We start from the raw sequence: 21,509 nt of genomic DNA on the forward strand, positions 1-21,509 counted from the left end.
ATTAACATTCAACTATGACAACAAAATAAACACATTCAAAGTATACGCAAACACAGATTTATCACCCACCTACCCCAATCTGGAAGAATAATTAGAGGACACACTTTGAAAAAAAAGAAGAAATGAGTCTTGAGCGACTACACAAAAAATAGTGGAGAACAATGAAAACAGCACAATTTATACTTAGGCTTAAATAAAAGTGTCTTCTAAATGAAAAAAAAATGACAGGTTAAATTTAAAATAACTTTATTGATGATGTCAATGTGAAATAGGTTTTTCAACTCACTAGTATAAAATATGCTAGAAGGTGGGAGGAAAATAAAAATAAGTGCTAAGATTCTTGATTTATTTGGAAAAAATACAAAGAAAAATGATTAACATAAGACATTTTATAGAAGCAAAAAAGCTTAAATACAAATGTTAAAATTTTAAGCGCAACCACTTGAAAAATATTAATGAGCTGTCAAACTTTCAAACCATTAGAGAAAAAAATGAAAGAAAACTATGAATTCAACAAAAGAATAATAATTTTTTTTAGAAAAGCATAGAAAGAAGAAAACATAAAATAAGTCGTCAAGAAATATCTAAACATCTCAGTAATCACAAATCAAACGGATAGCTAAACTTTAGCAACTTAAATGCTTTGTCTCAGATTGGGCTGTAAAATAGTGTTTTTTTTTTTTTTTTCTTTTCCTGTTTCAAAGAGCTATCTAAGGAAATGACTAAAAATCACTATAGTGAAGAAAGAACAGAGGTATATTAATATGTATAAAAAGCATGTATAATAATTTTAGAGCAAAGGGAATGTTAATTGAGTAAATTTAGGAGAACAAATAAGTATCTTTTAAGTGGTCATAATCCTTCAAAAGATATTTTTTTCATCATTCTATCACATTGAGAATATATGCTGTGCCAAGCATCTGTTGGCTTCCAGAGAGAAAGCTGCAAAAAAATTGCACAGGACTGTGAAACCAAGACGGCAGCTGCCTTCCACTGATGCACTAAAAACCATGGGAAGAGCAGTGGTGGTATTGATGACCTTTTGGTCTGGGAGATGAGTTTGTAGCATGTTTCTTTCAAGTTGTCCACTAGAAAACCAAGTATAGATGTCAAGGGAAAAGTTGGTTTAAAAAGTCTGTGGTGAGGGTCAAATTCCAGCTAGGATATACAAATTTTAAAGTCTGCAATATAGAAACTTTATTAAAAATATGTAGCTGAATGATACTTGTTGAATGTGTCCATGTAAGTAAAATGAATGAATGAATGAATGAATGAATGAATGAATTCAATGAGTGAGCCCCTTGGGATTCCAGTATTTTTAGGGCAATATAGAAAAGAAAACTGAAAAAAGAAAAAATGAAATTTCAGAATATACAAGGAAATAGGGAGAGTGTTAATCATCTCGAATGCAAGTTAAGAATGTGTTCTAAGGATGGAAGAGGCAAAGATTGCAGATAAATGAAGCAAAGAAAACAAATAATTGACAGTCCTAGTTACTAATTAAGAAGACATTGCTGACCTTGTATTAAAAGTATTGGTAGAGAACTGGGTGCAACGGCCCACATCTGTAATCCCAGGGGTTTGGGAGACTGAGGCAGGAGGATCTCAAGTTCAAAATCAGCCTCAGCAACTTAGCAAGGCTCTGTCTCAAAAAAAAAAGAAAAAGAAAAAAAAAAACAACTTATAAATGGAGATAGGGATGTGACTGTGTTCAATTTCCCAGTACCAAAAAAAAAAAAAAGAAAAAAGTGTTGGAAGAGTGATAGAAATAATAAAGCTGTCTGGGCTTAAGGGGTCATATAAAGAAAACTGTTAGAATTAATGAGTTTAGTCAAGTCTTTTCAATATTGTTAAAAAGATAGAAAATAAACAAGTTTATATAAAGGGCAGAAACTTGATCAGCAGGTTTGCCTTTTGGGGTTTGTTTTCCGATAAGAGAAAAAAGCCATAGATTTTAACAAAGATGTGAAAGACCACACACATGCCTGAAAATAACAAATGCATGGGAGGTGAACATTCTTGGAGTTATGAACTCCAGGAAATTAGTGAGAATTGAATCTGCCACAAAACTGAAGATGTTGTCTTTGATGGAAGTGTGGACCGTTTATTTGTAGTGAAACAGAAAAAAAAAGTATATGATACATATACATATATATATATATACACACACACATATATATGCTATGTGTATATATGTATGTGTGTATTGTCACTAGTTCTATTAGGTGGGTTGAAATAGAGGCAGCAGCCTCTGGAGGCTCTCTTTTGACTACTTTTTTCAGTGAAGCAGGAAGTGAGATCATCAGCTAGGAGCTCAGATGCTCTAGGTTTTCAAAGAGAGGACAAGGTAGAAGAACCTCAGAACAGAGAACGGGAAAAGAAAAAACAAAGAAAACAAGACACGGTTGAGCAGCAATAGGGGAATGCAAGAAGCAATGAACATGATTATAAATGCTAAAACAAACAAACAAACAAAATGCCAGAGTGATTTTCACCTCAACTGTCCGAGGTCTTTTACAGGTACAAAAGAAGCAGAGCAAGTGAATCAAGGTCGTGGAAGGGTCAAGGAAGTTGGAGACAAATGCATGAGATCGACTACAAATTTTCATCAAGAGACGTAAATCGGGTACAGGAAAAATAAATAATAATAAGAGAGGAACAATGAGAAATAAGAAGACCAACAAATCTTAGGTTCTGGTTATTGGGGGAGGGATTATAGAGAATGTAAGCTGTTAAGAAAAAGGTTGTAATTAGAAAGCAGCATGCTTGAAATTGGGATCATGGAAGGTTTGCATTTTACTGTACAGTGACTGTTGGGTGAGTTGTCTAGGTCAATATTTAAATCATCCAGGGTAGGAAGGTGTAATGTCAGCAATATACTGGGAGAGAAGATGTTTGGGGTAGGAGAAGAAACCTATGGATGTTTGCAAGAAGGAGGATGACTTGACTTTTAAATATGATGTCTCTAAGGATGAAAAAGGAACATTATTAGAGCTGTGTGTTTTGAAGGAAAGAAGACCAGGGGGATTCCTATTCCCTCTCCTGACCTGGCAGTATGAGATATCAGGAAGTAAAACAGCCATAACTTGAGCAGGGATATTTTTGTGAATGGGAGTTTAATCAGAGAAAAAAAAATATTGTTTGGAAAAGTGGTTTCAGTGATTGTATCAGTGATTTATTCCTGCCTCACAAACCACTTAGATTTAGGGCTGAAAGCAGTAATTTTTACTGGTGTTTTTTCATGAGTCTACACAGCATCCAGGAGGTTCTGTTGATCTGAGCCAGACTGTTGGTGGGAACTGGGCTTGCTGGGGGTGTACAGTCAATTCCTGAACTGGCCCCAGCTGGCCGCTCTGGGGTGGTCTTGTCCAGAACCTCCCAGTATCACTCCATGTGTTTCTCATCTCCCTCTAACTCCCATTCCCTCCACCCATGAAAAAGGCAAAGATGTTAACGCACCACTAAGAAAGGAAGCATAAATTGCTAATTAACATATTAAAACAACTTGATTTTTATTAGTAATCAGTAAAACACAAGTTACAATAATATAAATGATGATATTTTATGCATCTTCAGAACACATTTATAAAAATTAATTGATGAGTAGGGGGCAGAAAAATATGTATTCTCTTTCACTTTTGGGGAAAGAATAAGTTGGCTCTCCCTTTCTGGAAAGGATTTCAGCAGTATGTATTAATATTGAAGTCAAAGCTATCTTTTGGCCCCCAAACTATTCTTTTAGCTCTGATTCATAAAAGAATACTGTTTATAAAAGAGTACTGACAGGGTACAAAGAAAATGATGTTTAAAGATGCTCATTGTAGCTTTTTATGAAATAATAAACATTGAAAACACTATGAATGCAAAAGTAAAGCCTAAAGGTACAGTAATCAGGCAGGAACTTTGATGAAAACAGGTGGCACACTCAAATGAAGTATCTGAGCATATTTTCTTGAGAGCATTGTTTGCAATGATATATATGCAAGTTCTTAAAAGGTAACGAAGGTGATGGCGTACCCTCTTGTTAATAACAATGGAAACTCCCAGCATCCCTTGGCTTAATCAGAATCTTGTGACAGCTGTGTGTGGAAAGCTACCTGATGAAAAGAGAGACCTGCAGAAGGTGAACTACCAGGGAACAAGTGTGAAGGAAGGTGGGCAATAAATGCCCCATGTTGCTTTTTTTCTTCTTTCTGTATTTTCTGCCAATGGCTCTCACTCCACTGGCTAAAAGCAACCAGAAGTCAGAGGGCAAGGTAGGTTTTAGGGATTGCAAGCTCTTCCATGCAGTCCTTTCAGCTCAGTTTACAGGAGCACAGAGCAAGGTGTAGAGCGGTAGAGATGGGGTCTGGAGAGACATAGCCCAAGCCACAGCAGAGTACCAGTAAGTGATAAATGATTGAAATAAGTCTGTATCTACTAATATGAAATAATTTCTCTAACAAGGTTAAATGTGGGGGAAAAAGTTCAATGCCTATAATCAAATAGTTTTATATAAAATATGTGAAATGACCATGTATATTTAAATGTGCATTTATTATTTTAGTGCACCAAAATATCCAGAAATATGTACAATAAGTTGCTAACAATCATCATCATTCATGTGGGTAATATTGAAAATGAGTAGGAGAGAGATTTTATTCATCAGGATTTTAAATTTTTTAATGAATAAGCATTTATATATAGAATCTATAATTTAAAATGGGTCACTAAAATGCATTATAAAATTGTATAGGGAGATTGAACAATGGTATGGGTAAGCTAGATTTTTTTATTATGATACATGAAATTCTCCTCTTGAAAATCTGGATAAGGAAACCACAATGGAAGTGTATTTCTTAGCTTAAATAGATCTGTTTTCAATGTATAATTTTATTTATATTGATTTGTAATTTGGGGGCAAAATATTTCACCTATATATCTTTTTATCTAATGTGCATTCACAAGCATTTTACCTTTTAACACTAGGATGATTTTGGTGGGTAGCAGGAATAATTTTCTTCATCTTGCCAATGAATAACTTTGAGGTATAAGAAGCATCAATGACTTTCCCCAAATATTCACAGTGAGTTACTGACAGAACATAAAACAGGAAGCATTTATTTCTCCATAGTTCTGGCCTGGGGATATCTATACTTTATCACCTGGTAATCAAGGTTGTTTTCCACATGGGAAAATTATGCATGAATGTCAAGTTTATGGATTTAGTACTTTACAAGCTATTCCCAACCTCTAGGGAATTTGAGAAAAACAAATTGGTTTTGTTTCTACAGGAAATACAGCAATAATTCCAAACTATGCTTCCCAAATATGTAACAGGATTCCCCAGGGCATCATGGTGAGCTCACGAGAGCGCTAAAGGATATTTTAAGTTTTCACGAAAAGCATAGTGATACTATATATTTGATGACACCGGGTGAATGTCAAGCTCTGAGCAATCCAGTCACATTTAGTTGTATTGTATATGCTTCAATTATGTCATATCTTTTCAAAGCCAAGGTTCTGTTGGTGCTGTTGAACAGGAAATGAAAGTGGTGTGGCCAAGCTGCTGGGGAGGTTTGAGAAGTCATGCAGTGATTAGACAGGCACATGCACACCTGTGTTGACTAGTGGTGTTTAATTGTGGTCATTTATTTCAAATGTATTTTTAATCAAACAGCTGCTAATTTGTTAGGATATAAATATGTAAGTTTTTTAGACCTACATGTTTAGTAAATAGGTCTCATTTCTTTAGAGGCATTATGAAAAGATCACTGAGACACTCATGGCAACTGGAACAGGAAACTTCTGATCTAAAATGTTCAAATTATACTTCAGAAAGCGAAATTACAAAAGTTCCAAATACAAAATATCTAATCAGTATTAAACATTATGTTGCTTATTTTACATTTATTCTTCCTCTAGATTATCAAAAAACATTCCAATCTTTATTGTTCATTTTTAGGTTAATTTATATGGTCTCTTCTTTCATAAATGCATAGATAGATGAAATGTTTCAGAACTCTTTGTTGAATGTAAATAGGAAGAACTAATGCTTTGTTCCTTTCATACAGAAAGCTTATTTCCGTAACTTTCTTAATCACTTGTAACTCATTTGGCAGAGAAAATATACTAACATGCATAGTCTAGCAGAAAGCAGGTGTTAAGCATTGTACTGTGAAATTATACTAGTTGATACCATGAATATGAACAGAGAAAAGATATATAGAGAAAGGGGAAATTGTACTGTGTTGTAGAACAGAACTCTGGACTAGGAATAAGGATAGAATCTGTGCCACTCCAGTTTCATCACCAGGAACAACCTATTTAGCTTTCCAAGCCTCCGTTTTCTTTACACATGGAAACAAACCATCTTAACACTGATTAACTAACATGTAGAGTATTTTGAGGAACTTAAAGATTAGGACAAAATAGCCTCATCTTGATTACTATATAACCTATTAGATAGGAGTAACTGTAAAATTAGTAAGATATATATTCAGTTACTTATTTCAGAAGCACTTAAGAGAATTCAGAAAAAAAAAAATCAAACTCTAATTGAGCACACTTGGCCTAGCCTTTTGAGACTTGGTCATTATTTATTTTGACAATTTTATCTTGTATCACCATCCACACCAAATTGTTATTAATATCCATAGATGTACTGTATGTATTTGTTTTTCCATGTTTTAAATCTGATAAGCTAATAATTTTTTTTAACATATAAATGGATGAAAAAAAATCCTTCTTCAAATGTAATAACACCTGATAGAATGTAATAGAAATGTGGGAGAATCAAAATGTGCTTCAAGAATTCACAGAGACTAATTTTAATGCAGAAAAAAAGTTAAAACAAAAACTGGAAAAAATAACAAATAAAAGGTCCAACAGGGCAGGTGATGTGAGTGCATTGTAAGTAGAGGAGAAAGAGCCAACAGGTGGAAGAAATTGGGCATGTTTCTGCTCCGCCAGATCCATGCCTTTTCTGATCTCATGTATCTACTTAAAAAACAAAAATTTGCTAGACATGAATGAGTACTCTTGAACTCAAGATTAATATTATTTTTTTTGAGAGAGAGAGAGAGAGAGAGAGAGAGAGAGAGAGAATTTTAATATTTATTTTTTAGTTTTCGGCGGACACAACATCTTTGTATGTGGTGCTGAGGATGGAACCCAGGCCCATGCATGCCAGGCGAGCGCGCTACCGCTTGAGCCACATCCCCAGCCCAACTCAAGATTATTTGGTTATGGAAGTTTTCCCAGAGTAGCCAGGTTATTCCTTCTCTGGTTCTGTTTCCACCTTCCTCTGCTCCTGGATGATGGTAACACTGTCATCAATCAGGATTGGTAATAACCATGAAAGCGAAGCCCACACCTTCCTCTGATCTCCTCCAGCCTGCCATCTGCCTGTAAAGTGGTGAATGGGGAGCCATAGTAGAAAAGAAATGGGTGGTACCTCAGTTTTTTTTTACCAACTTCCTGGAGCTGTGGCATCCCTTGGCTTCCTTCTCCTTGGAAGATCATGCTTCCTGTCAAGAGGCAATTCACTATAAAACTATTTTTAAGCCTGTGCAGGGGCACACGCCTGTCATCCCAGCGGCCCAAGAGGCCGAGACAGGAGGATCTTGAGTTCAAAAATGTCTCTAAATAAAATACAAAATAGGGCTAGGGATGTGGCTCAGTGGTCGAGTGCCCCTGAGTTCAATTTCCCCCACCTCCACCTTCCGGCAAAAAAAAAACAAACAAAAAAAAAACCCTTTTCTCCAAGAGCTTATCTTTCTCTTGTTGCTCAAAATATAAAAGTAGTAACAGCTCTGCTCTTGCTAGTTTTAGAAGAGTATTTACGCGTTGCCTAGTAGTGTCATTCATTTACTGATATAAAAGGAAAGCTAGGAGAATTCCAGTTTGGACTCCAACACATAAAGATCTTGGGCATTGTCACATCCAATGTTACCAAAAAAAAAAAAAAAAAAAAAAACAGAACTTAACGACTTTCCTTAGATGGGAGAATTGAAGTTTCAGAGCAAACCCAAATCAGGAGAGGGAGGTGCATCCAGAGAGGGATAAACAGCACTCACTTATCTGTGGGGAGGGGAAGCCTTTAGATTAAAAAAACTGTCAGGAGCACTTAAATCATAATGTTGATTAAATGCTGGAAGCTGAGTGTGGTCTAAGGGTGGTGAGAAACTGCAGGAGCTGTAGTCTTCGGTGCTTATATCTGTGAACCCCACTATATTCTCGTGGTGAAGATCTGAGAAAAATACTTTCCTGGTTCTGAGAGGGGAAAATGGTCCTCTTTGAAAATGCCAGGAGAATTCTCCATAATATTTCCCAGATGGGGAAGGGCATTCTACCCTCTCAGACCCCCTCTAGAATTCATGTCTTGCCAAAGCAGAGGAGAGTGAGGGCAGGGGGCACTCTCCCATTGGAGAAATGCTGGTGAAGGTCACAGTTCTGAGTCTCAGATCCCCCTGAAAGACCAAAATGTACTCCTAAGATTATAGATCATGTCCCATCCTCACTCTTCCCCTCAGGAGGGTTAAAGGGTTAGATAGTTGCAGCTCACTGAGGTCAAGCTCTTAGAAGTCCAGAGTCAATGGCAGAGATAAAAATAAAGATAGCAAAGAATTTAAAACTTCTAGCACTTGGAGCCACATAAAAACAGTAAACACAGCCCAACTTATAAGTACTCATGCTAAAGTCTATTTCCCTCAGTTCTTATTACCCAATTTAATGTCTGAATTTCACCAAAAATTGCAAAGCATGTCACACAGAAAAGATAAAAACAGAACAAAATCACAATATGAAGAAAACCACTATCAGAACTAAACTAAAAAAAAAAAAAAAATTATGAACTTTCAAATGACCAGGCAAGGCATTTTTGATGAATATGTTAAAGAGTCTTAAGTTTAAAATGTCAGACAACCTGCAAAAAACATTTAGGTAATGGGAGAAGAGAGAGAATTTCTAAGAAAGGATCAATGATAGAAAAAATTTCAAATCTGAAATATATAAAAATAATGGCTTTGATATGCTCATAAGTAGACTCATAAGAGACCAGAATCAGTGATCTTGAAATTAGTTTAATAGGAATTTCCCAAGACCTGTGGGAGAATTTCAAGAAGTGTAACACACAAATAAAACACCAGTGGGGGAAAGGGAATACCAAGCAGAAGAAATGCTTGAGTTAATAATGGACAAGAACTTTACAAAATCAATTATAGATATCAAACCACAGACCCAGGATATTCAAAATAGCTGTATAAATACTAAACAAACACAAATAACACACACCCCAAACTACACTTCTATATTCAGGAAAATTATTCTTAAAAAGAAAAGACAATAAAGTTATCCAGGATTCTCCTCCTCTCTCTTTCCCTCTTGCACATCCCTAAATAATTCATTCATCATCACCAGAATTTATTTGTAAGAAATGCTAGTAGAATTGCTTCAGGCAGAAGAAAATGATGTAGGGTAGCAAACAAGGCCTAAAAAACAGGGTAAGTGTCAGAGAAAGAACAAATTAGGTTAAAATAATATTTTAATTTTTTTCCTAGTCTTTTATCTAAAAGATAACTGTTTAAGGTGATAACAGTATTGATGTAGGTATTGGTCATTACAGCATATGCTTAAGTGACATGAAGGACAGCCTGGCTGCGGAGGGGGGGTGGGGAATGGGACTGTTTGTTGTAAGGTACCTAGGCTGCATGCAAGGCATCATTGTGTAATCTGAAGATGGATTTATGTAAGTTAAAAATGTATATTAGCTATTCTAGGTCAACAAGTTAAACCTTTACAAACAGAAATAAAATTGAATCACAGAATTCAATTCAAAAGTAATAAAAGGAAACCATAAAAAAAATGACCATTTATAATGAGAGAAGGCAGAAATCAATAGAGAATGAGGGGAAGAAGAAACAGTACAAACAAAATAGTAAACAGGTGCAAACTTGGTACTTATAATTCTAATTGTATCAGTAATTAGCCACAAAATTCATACAAGGAAACAGGTCATCTGAAAAGGCCTATACTTATTAGCTGTTTTGAGTAAATAATCTCTTACAGAGAAAAGAAGTAGAGGGAATGTTTACTAACTGATTCTGTGTGACAAGCATTATCCTATTATCAAACCTAGACAAAAACACTGTAAGAAAACTCTAGACCAGTATCTGTCATGCACATAGATGTAAAAATCTTCAAAAAATTGAGGCTCCTTAGGCAATTTAAACCTAATAGTGTATAAAAAGAGCTATATACCAAAACCATATGGGATTTATTCCAGGCATGCAAGGCTGGTTCACAAAATTAGTGGTTGTAATTCATCATACCAACAGCCTAAAGGGGCGGGGGGAGAGACAGGGGGGGGAGAGGGGGGGGGAGGGAGAGAAAAGAAAGAGAGAGAGGTGTCACACCAATGAAGAAAAAGTACTTAGGAAAAGCTGAAAGCCTGCTCATGATTAGAACAAAGAAACAAACTCTCAGAAAAATACAGAGGGCAACTTTCTCAACAGGGAATATCTACAGAGAATGTGCATCTAAAGTCATATTCATTGTGAATTGGATACTTTCCTGTAAGTTCTAGATCAAGAAGGTATGGTATCTTTCATCACTTCTATTATTCAGCATTATCCTAGATGATGCAATAAGACACAAGAAGAAAACATACATTTACATAGCAATCCCAAAGAATAAAACAGATTAAACCTTCTAGGAATTAATAGCGACTACGTCTGGAATCCACAGGATTATAGCAAGATCATACAGCACAATGTTGATTTTTTTAAAAAAAAATTCAATTGCTTTTTTTAACATACCAGCAATCAACAATCAGACTGGTAAATTTAAAAATACCTTTAAAAGAAGAACTAAAATAAAATTAAATGCTTAGGTATGAATCTAACAAAGTATGTATATGACCTACAGGTGTGAAGCTACAAAACTAATTAAAGGCATCAGATCTAAATAAATAGAAATACTGCAAAATTTCAGTGTCTTCTCAATTGATAGGAAGTGTGCCAAACTTCCTATCAAAATCTGAGTAAAAATTTTTTTATGGAGAAGATTACAGCTTCTGTAGAAACACAAAGGAAGTAGAATAGCTAAAATGTGTTTGTTGCTGTTGTTTTTAGAATAAAGCAGAAGAACACATTCTATTGTATTTCAAGACTGTGTGGTACTGTCGGAGGATAGCTTCATAAATAATTGGCCCAGATATCTTCATGTCTTTTGGTCATTTAGAGAGTCCTATCCACATTCATCTTCCCAAGAACTCTCTGTCATCAATTTTCCAATTATGTTTCTTTTCTGATCCTGACCATCCAACCAAATTGCTTTCCACAGCTCACAAATCCACATGCATGTCTTCTTTGACCATTTCTCTTTTTGAGCAATGTGAACATCTGGATGTGCTGCTTAAGCGATCCACATTCAGATGGTGCCTGTTTATTTTGCAGAACCATCTGCAAACCAGGCTCAAGCATTTTCTTCCTCAGTTAATTGATGACAGATGTTAGCCACATCTATAATATACCCTCACAAAAACACCTAGATTAGATTAAATAACTGGGTACTACAGTCTAATCACAGAACCAAACATCACGTCATCTAAGAAAACACCTCAAGTCCTATTAGGGATTGTATGTGAAAATCAACTAATGAAAGCAGAGGTTGGAAAAGAGCAGGCTAATGAAGCTCTTATTTGACACATTTTTTTTTTTTTTTTACTTTGAGAGTGTATTTCTGGCTAAGACTAGACAAGGTCATTCCATCTGCCCCTATTCTGTAGTTTGCCTTTTCTATGGGATAGGCACTGTTGTAGGTTCATTCAGTTTTCACAACATCAGAAGATTGATTATTTTGCCCTGTTTTAGGCATATATATGTAATTTTTGCAAAGTCACACAGTGACTGAGATGACATGGGGGAAAAATATGTGGCTCCAGAGTTTGGCTTTTTAACCATAAGCACTATGTCCCCTTAGGTAAAAGGATTTGTGGGTTGTAGATATGTGGGATGGGAGCCTCCAATTTTAATTGCTTTGCTTATTAGAGTTTTGACCCTCTAGCCATTGCTAGCCATTGCTGTGATTGCAGCAGAGGGGTGTACCACAGCATTTGTCCTCAGTGATCAATAGTTGTGTGGTCAATTAACACTGCCTTCCATGAGTAAGAGAAGGCAGGCTAGAGGCTTAAGGGAGGGCCAGATTTTAATTTTTGTCCCAGATCTTTCATTTTAATAGACATATTGGCTACTTGACAAATGGTTTCCAAATTCAGTTCCATTTCCAATCCTACAAATATCTTCATTATTCACCCATTCATCCTGGGGTTCACATTCCACAGTCTTCAGAGAAAGAGTGCTACAAAAACCTGTGTTCTATGCCCAACTTGTGCTGTAGAAGCACAGAATAAAAACTCCTGAAGTTACCCTGCATTTATAATCCTCCTCATCTCTTTCCCAGTCACTAGTTCCTGCCTGTCAACCAAGGTTTACAAACCTCGCAGAGAATCGGATGGGGAAGCCTGAATCACAGTTTGGGGGAAGAGTGCTCTTTTCTTCTGCAGGCTATATAAAAGTCATTAAATGTTTCTGTGTGAAGAGTGACTTTCATTTTTTTCTGTTTCTTAGTAGAACATTCATTCAACATATACCCCACGTGAGAGATCTGACCATTGGAATACTTAGTTTTTAATTATATTTCTATTTTATTTTATTTTATTTCATTTGAATACAAGCAGGTCTCCTAGGTAACCCAATCCATGGCTGATGAAAGCTAAGCAGGAGTGATTTCTGCAGAGGCTATCAAAGAGAAAAGGAATTATCGTAAATGCACTGTGCATTACAGATGAGAAGATAGAGCTATTGAGAAATTGAAATTACTCATAACATCTTTACAAAGAAAATCTCTGGAGAGTTAGTTTCAGTTTTTCCTCTGTTGGTTTTAAGTTTGACCCTCTTAAAATGTTGTTTTCATGATGACATTGTTTTCTAGGCAGAAAGAAGAGTACATACAGTAGGTTCAAAAAACGGAATCTTCCAATCATAAGGAAAAAAATGACTAGCTTAAAATTCAAAGACTGAACTTTAAAGCTGTGTTTATTGCTTAAACTCCAACGTAAGAAGATGTTTTTCATTCTGAATTGACTTAAGACCAATGAGATTGAATTTTTTAATTTCCCGTTTCAGCATTAAATGTGAAATTGTGCATACATGTACTCTAATTAAAATCAGTAACATTTGTTTTACAGAACAACTTTCCAGAGAATAACTTTATAGGCTGCCGTGATTAGCCTTTACTTCAATGTAAAATTAAATTGTATAGTTTTTCTTCATTGCTTTTCTGCTGGAGGAAAACATAACAGCATCAACTATTTATATGCAGCAAGTGTTAACTTTTCAATAACCACACTAGCTAAAAATGTGAAATCATAGGGCTTTTTTCCTCAGTTATTTTAAACAATTAGTTGCAAGAGTAAATAATAGCAAGGAGAAGTGGAAAAGTAAATTTCATAGAAGGGTCTCGTAGAGGGCTCAGCTTCTATTTATTTGCATGAAATTAGGGAAAACATTTCTTTGAGCCAAGTTTTCCATTGTGTAAAACACAGGAGTGGAGCCAGGAATGTAGCTCCGTGGTAACACGCTTGCCTAGCCTGCTCAAGACCCTGGGTTCCAGCCCTAGCACCTCAGGGGAAAAATAAATAAATAAAGTAGTAACCCCTACCTGTAAATGTGTTACAAGAGAAAAATGACAGTGTTGGTGTAATGTGATTCATGTGAAATTAAAAATACGATAGAAATCAATACATACATATGTAAATATTATATATAATTTTACTTTCTGCCCACAGGGGGAAAAAGATCTCCCAATTTTACTTAGCTTTTAGCATGATTGAATTAGAAAAACTCTGTTAATATGGCTTTAATATCTGCGCAATAATATTTTATTTGCTTATGTCTTATTAACATGTATTAATTGTACATGTTTAATGGGGTTAGACGTGATATTTCCATGAAAGTACAAAGTGTGCTTGGATCAAATCCTGTCATTTTTTTCCCACCACCTCCCAATCTCTAGAAATCACTATTTTACTTTCAGATTCTTATTTTTCAGCTTCCAAATATAAGAGGCAGCATGTGGTACTTGTGTTTCTGTTTCTGGTGTACTTCATTTAACATAGTGTCCTCCAATTCCATCCATTTTGCTGTAAATAACAGGAATTTATTATTCTTTATGGCTTAATAAAGTATCATTGTGGTACATATACACAACGGGATATTACTCAGCCATAAAGAAGAATGAAATTATGGTCTTTGCCAGTAAATGGATGGAACTGGAGATTATCACAATAAGTGAAATAAGTCAATCCCATAAAAACCAAAGGCCTAATGTTGACTCACAATAGGCAGGGAGGAGGGAGTGGAGATTCACTGGATTGGACAAGGCAGGGGGAGGGAGGAGGCATGGGAAAGGGAAAGACAGTTGAATGAATTGGACATAACTTTCCCATGTTCATATATAAATACATGACCAGTATAACTTCACATAATGTACAATATAAAAATGGGGATTTATAATCCATGTATGTATGATATATCAAAATACATTCTATTGTCATGTATAATTAAAAAGAACAACAACAACAACACAAAAAAGAAATGTTTTCAGATTTCCCCATTCAGTATGATGCTAGCTGTGGATTTATCTAAAATAGGCTTTATTATATTTTGGTGGACCCTTATATGCCCAATTTGTATACACAATTTGTATCCTTCTATAAAAATTTTATACACAATTTGAATGTGTGTTTAATTTTATCAAGTGCTTTTCTGTGTGAAAGTTGAGTTGATCATATGATTTCTGTTTCACTCTGTTGATATGGTGTCTTATATCTATTTATTTGTATATGTCAAACCATTTTTGCATCCTTGGAATGAAACCAAATTGATCACAGTGAATGATATATTTGATGCACTGTGGGATTCAATTTGCTGGTATTTTGTTGAGAAATTATCCATCTCTTTTCATTATGGATATTAATCTATAATTTTTTCCTATTATTTTTTTCCTATATCCTTGTCTGGATTTTATAATGCTAAAGTTGGCATCATAGACTTGAGTTAAGAAGGGGGTCCCTCCTATCCAATTCTATGTAATGATTTGAGAAGAATTGATGTTAGTTCCTAGTTGTTCTTTAATTATTTTGTAAGATTTAGCAGTAAAGACATTCACTTATGGATTTTCTTTTTGGGGGGATATTTTGTTAACAATTCAATCTCATTACTTGTTATTTGTCCATGTACTTTTATTTTAATTTTTGTCATCATGGTTCAATTTTGGTAGGTCATGTGTGTCCAGAAGTTGTACATTTCTTCAAGTTTTTCTAATTAATTAACATGTAGTTTTTTATAATAATCCTTAATGATTCTTTGTATGTCTGCACTCTTGTACTGTATCCTATTTCGATGTTAATTTTATTTATTTTGATTCTCTCATTTTCTTGTCTAAAGTTTTGTCAGTTTTGATTATTGTCTTAAAGAACGAAATCCTTATTCCATTGACCTTTGTAATTTTTTAGTTTCTATTTCACTTGTTTCTGTTGTGATCATTGTTATATCTTTCATCTATTCTTATTAATGTATGTGCCGAAGTGGGAGGTTTGTTGGGAATTGAATCCAGGGTCTTTCATGTGCCTGGCAAGTGCAAAACCATAGCCTACATTATTGTGGTATAATCTTTTGATATGTTTTTGTATTTGCCAGAATTTTATTGAAGTTTTTCATCTATGTTCATTAGAGATATTGGTCTAAAGTTTTCTTTTTTTGATTTGTCTTTTCCTGGTTTTGGAATCAAGTTGATATTGGCCTCATAGAAGGAGTTTGGAAGTGATTCCTCTTTTTCTATTTCCTGAAATAAACTGAAGAGTATTGGTATTAGTTCTTCTTTAAAGATCTTGTAGAGCTCAGCTGTGTATCCATCCGGTCCTGGGCTTTTCTTGTTTGGTAGGTTTCTGATGGCTTATTCTATTTCATCACTTGATATTGGTCTGTTTAAATTATGTACATTTAATTGGGGCAAATCATATGAATCTAGAAATTTGTTGATGTCTTTAATATTTTCTATTTTATTGGAGTACAAGTTTTTAAAATAATTTCTAATTATCTTCTGTATTTCTGTAGTGTCTGTTGTGATATTTTCTTTTTCATCATGGATGTTAGAATTAGAATTTGAATTTTCTCTTTCCTCTTCATTAGCATGGCTAATGGTCTATCAATTTTATTTATGTTTTCAAAGAACCAACTTTTTGTTTTCTCAATTTTTTATTTTGTTTCAATTTCATTGATTTCAGCTTCAATTTTAATTATTTTCTCTTATACTGCTTTTGGTGTAGATTTGTTCTTCTTTTTCTAGGGCTTTGAGATATTATATTAAGTCATTTATTTGTTTACTTTTTCTTGTTTTAAGGAATGAACTCTATGCAGTGAACTTTCCTCTTAGAACTGCCTTCATAGTGTCCTAAGATTTTGATATGTTGTATCAGTGTTCTCATTCACCTCTAAAAAAATTTTAATGTCCTCATTGATGTCTTCTGCAACCCATATTCATTCAGCATTATATTATTTAGTTTCCAGGTGTTGGAGTAGCATCTATTTCTTATTTTATTATTGATTTCTAATTTTATTCCATTATCATCTGATAGAATGCAGGGTGTTATCTCTACCTTTTTATGTTTGCAAAGAGTTGTTTTGTGGCATAATATATGGTCTATTTTAGAGAAGGTTCCATGTGCTCCTGAGAAGACTGTGTATTCTCTTGTTGAAGGATGAAATATTTTATATATAATTTATTGATTGTATTATTGAGTTCTATAGATTCTTTGTTCATCTTTTGTTTGTAAGAACTATCCAGTGGTGAAAGAGGTGTTAAAGTTACCTAGAATTTTTGTGTTGTGGTCTTTTTGACTCTTGAACTTGAGAAGAGTTTGTTTGATGAATGTAGATGCTCCATTATTTGGGGCATATATATTTATAATTGTTATGCCTGGTTGGTGCATGGTTCCCTTGAGCAGTACATAGTGTCCTTATTTATCCTTTTGATTAACTTTAGCTTGAAGTCTACTTTCGTTGATATGAGGATACAAATCCCTACTTGCTTCCACAGTCCATATGAATGATATGATTTTTCCCAACCTTGCACCTTCAGTCTGTGGATATCTTTACCTATCAGATTAGTCTGTTGGAGGCAGCATAGTGTTAGGTATTTTTTGGTTCAATCTTCTAGTCTGTCTTTTGATTGGTGAATTTAGGCATTAACATTCAGGGTTATTAATGAGACATGATTTGTATTCCCAGCCATTTTTGGTATTTAACATGACTTGGTTTCTCCTCTGTTAGTTTTTCTTTAGTATAATACCTTCTTCTGCTGATTTTCATCATTGTTTTTCATTTCCTCTTTGTGGAATATTTTGCTGAGGATATTCTATAGTGCAGGCTTTCTAGTTGTAAATTCTTTTAACTTTTGTTTATCATGGAAGATTTTTAGTTCATCATCAAATCTAAAGCTTAGTTTTGTTGGATATAAGATTCTTGGTTGGCATCCACTTTCTTTCAGAGCATTGTGTATTTGTTCCATGTACTCCTGGCTTTGAGGGTCTGGGTTGAAAAATCTACTGAGATATCATCACCCCCTATATGTGATCTGATTCCTCTCTCTTGAGTTTTTAAGATTCTATTCTTATTCTGTAAGCTAGGCATTTTTATTATAATGTGCCTTGGTATAGATCTGTAGTAATTTTGTACATTTGGTGTCCTGTAAGCCGCTTGTATTTGGTTTTCCAATTCATTCTTTATGCTTGGGAAATTTTCTGATAATATCTCATTGAAGAGACATGCTGTATATTCATTTGGCTTAAAACTTTGTGCCTTCCTGTGTCCCAATAGCTCCTAGATTTGGTCTTTTTATGCTGTCCCATAATTCTTGATTTTCTGTTTCTTACTATTTTCACTGTGTGATCAACTTATTTTCCAGATTGTATACTTTGTCTTCATTATCTGACGTTCGTTCTTCCAAGTGATCTAGCCTGTTGTTTATGCTTTCTATTGAATTTTTTATTTGGTCTATTGTTTTCTTCATTTCAAGGATTCTGATTTTTTTTCAGAGTCTCTGTTTCTTGAAGTAATCTTTTGCTACCTGTATTTGCTCTCTTATCTCTTTGTTGGAATGATCAACTTTTACCTGTATTTGTTCATTGAAGTCATTCTTTAATTCACAGATCATTTTAATTATGAACCTTCTGAACTCCTTCTCTGACATTTCATCAACTTCGCTGTCCATGGGTTCTGTTATTGTAGTATCCTGGTTTCTCTGGGGCACTCTCCTCCCTTGTTTTTTCATGCTGCCTATGTGTCTTCCTTTCTTGCAGCCTGTATCTGAGATATTACAGTTTCTACCCTGTATTCTTGTAGTACCCATGCAGATTGTCTGTACCTCACCTTGATGTTGGGCTTCTAGATCCTGGTGTCCCTACTGCAACTAAAGGTGGTGGCAGCAATAGCCAAGGTAACTCAAGATAGCAGTGGAGGTGCCCCAAGATGGATGCAATGTCTTAAAGACATGGGGTTGAAAGGGTGGGCCTTATGCTGTCTTTGGGATAACTGCTCTGAGATGCAGATGCTTCTAGGCCCTGTCTGTTGTCAAAAGGTTGGGGATACTGCATGGAGAAGGCTATGGCAATGTCTTCTGTGTCCCAAGATGGAAGTAGGTTAGGCTTGGGCTCCCAGGTGTTGGCGGGTGGCTATCTCCGACCTACCTTGGACCTGGGTCCCACATATGTTGGGGTGGGCGGATCTGGGCTGGATCGGGACTCTGGTGGGGGGTCTGCTGGTCAGAAGAGGCAGTCCTGTGCTGGAGTCTAGCTCTAGCAGGTGTCTGCCAATGGTGGCATGGACCCGGGCCTACTGTGGGTCTGGGTCCCACACAGGTCAGTATGGGTGGATCTAGGCCAGGCCTGAACTCTGGTGGGTGTCTGCTGGTGGCAGGATGAACCTTGGTCTGCTGTTCTATGTGTCTTTTCTAATGCTGTTTATCAGGCCTTTTTCTTCGATTGGGGATAACTTATCCATATTCCTTTTGTCACTTCCAGTGACCTCTTATATCTTTTCTTTGTCATTAGATAGCTCTCAAGAAAAAGGAGATAACACTACCAAATATTCCTGTCTGCTTCATCTTAAACCTACCTCTCATTCCCATAGTAGGAGAATCAGCAGATTATGTGGATATCTTTAGAGCCATTCTAAACACATTAAACGCAGTTTTTATACCCTATAATTTTCCTGCCTTCTTTTTCAGCAGCTGTGTTTCCAACTAGACCATTACACTTTGGCATATATTTCCCCAAATCTTGACATATTATATAGTCTTATTTCTTGACAGAAATTCTCTGAGATGGAGTACAAGGATATAAAGTCTGCAATTTACAAGGTTCCATTAACTACCAATATGTATAAATTCCCAGGTTCAATTTGAACTGTATGCCCTTGTAAAATGAAATGGCAAAGAGTGCTTCGATATTAAGATATAATTTGGATTTGATATGCGACTTTTTAAAAATAATCTAAACTAGTAATAAATAAGGCGTTTCATAAAGAAAAGAAGTATAACTTCCATTAGAATTAAAATCTGCACTGGTGGCCCACTTTTAAATTTACTTTAACATATGTACAGAAATGGCTGAAGTCAGCAGAGTTGTAGAAGCGATTTCTGTATAGAAAGGACCATAGACAGGGAACTCAAAAAGGTATCTCTGTAGCTTGGTTCCTGGATTTAATAGGATAGAGTGAGTCACAGAAAGACTAAGGGGTTTGCTATGCACCTAGAAGGTGGCTGAGGTCGATTGTCATCCATTTCACCTTCTATTTCCTTGCTCTTATGAGTAGTTTAATTGAAATTATCAAAAAAGTACAAATTACTTTATCTCTGTAATTTAAGTAGTTAAAAAACTTAGCTATGTGGCCCATGAAATAGACTGAAAACACAGTCATTATATGTTAATGATAATATTGGTGTTAAAGAATAAAATTTTCAAGCGTTGAGAATAAAATAAATCAGAGTATTCTTTACATAAGAACTTGTTTGTATTTAAGAATCTTTAAGAACACTCAGATGGTGCTTCCGGGATTGACTATTCAAGAAATGTTTGTTGGAGTTCTGTGTAGGTTAGGCATCATAAGAATTCTCCACATAAGTGTTTGGAGATGCTTTATTTAGAGCATCTGTGAAAATGCTGCCTTTCAGCATTGACCACCAAGAGGCATATATTAGTAATTTTGATTTTTTTTTGACAAATATTTCTTACATGCTGGCTATGTGCTAGAAGCTATTGGTAGTGAATAAGGCAGACAGAATCTCCACTCTCACTCTGGTGGAGGAAACACTGATGTTAAATAGGAAAAGACACAAGTTTGTTATTATACACTGGGAATGAGGTGTTCAGGTGATGCCGTAGAGTCAAGGTAGTGCAGCTTTATGTGAGTGCAGGGGCAGGACTTGAGCACTGTTTGTACAGACTGAGCGGAGATCTGTCCACAGTGACAACATTTATAGTGAAAGTCACAGATGAGAAGCCATCAGCCACGGGGAAAAGTCAGGACACGTGATATTCCCAGGCAGAGGGAATGGCATAAGGACACGACCCAAGGTAAGGAAAATGCAGTGTTCTAGAAACGAATAGCAGATGAAAGGCTCTAGGTTAGTTAGTCTGAGAAAAACAACTCCATGTAAGAATGACGCTATGAAAGAAGTCAAATTATACAGGATCATTAGAATATAGTTGAAATAAAATGGAAATTACATGTAGGAATTTTTATAAATAAATGTATTAATAAATAACACATCATAAAACGAATATTTAAAATATGCGGTTTAAAGGTTTTTAGTATGTGTACAGAGTTGTGCAATAACTACTATATGGTTTTTTATTGTAATAAAATATTCTTTTAAGTGTGTAGTTCAGTAAATTCAGGGAATTCACACTGTTGTCAAACTATCACTTCTATCTAGTTCTAGAATATTTTCTTTAATATTCTGAAGGGAAATATCATAGCCATTAAGCAGTTACTCTGCATTCCTCCTTGTCTATACCCCCAAACCACAGATCTGCCTTCTGGCTCTCTAGATTGGCCTACTCCTCTAAGTGGGATCCTATAACACGTGGCTTTCAGAGTCTGGATTCCTGCATTTCGAATAATGTACCCAAATGCTTATTGCAGCTTCACTCACAATAGAACAGGAGTATGACACACTTGCTACAGATGAAGAGAGAAAATATGGTACATCTACATAATGGATTGATCTTCATCTAAAATAGGAATGCATCTAGAAAATATTAGAATTATAGGACATTTATATAAAGGTTTTTAAACAGGGATGTGAAAGAGTTCAATTTGCCTCTGAAAGTATTCATGGGCCATTGTATGAAGAATGGATGGGAAGAAGCAAAAAGAGTTAAAAAGTTACTGTTGTTGACTGAAGGA

The sequence above is a fragment of the Marmota monax genome, unplaced genomic scaffold (genome assembly GCF_021218885.2).
Source record: "Marmota monax isolate L192 unplaced genomic scaffold, Marmota_monax_Labrador192_F-V1.1 WCK01_AAM20220418_F8-fsc00121, whole genome shotgun sequence".
Classification (NCBI taxonomy): Eukaryota; Metazoa; Chordata; class Mammalia; order Rodentia; family Sciuridae; genus Marmota; species Marmota monax.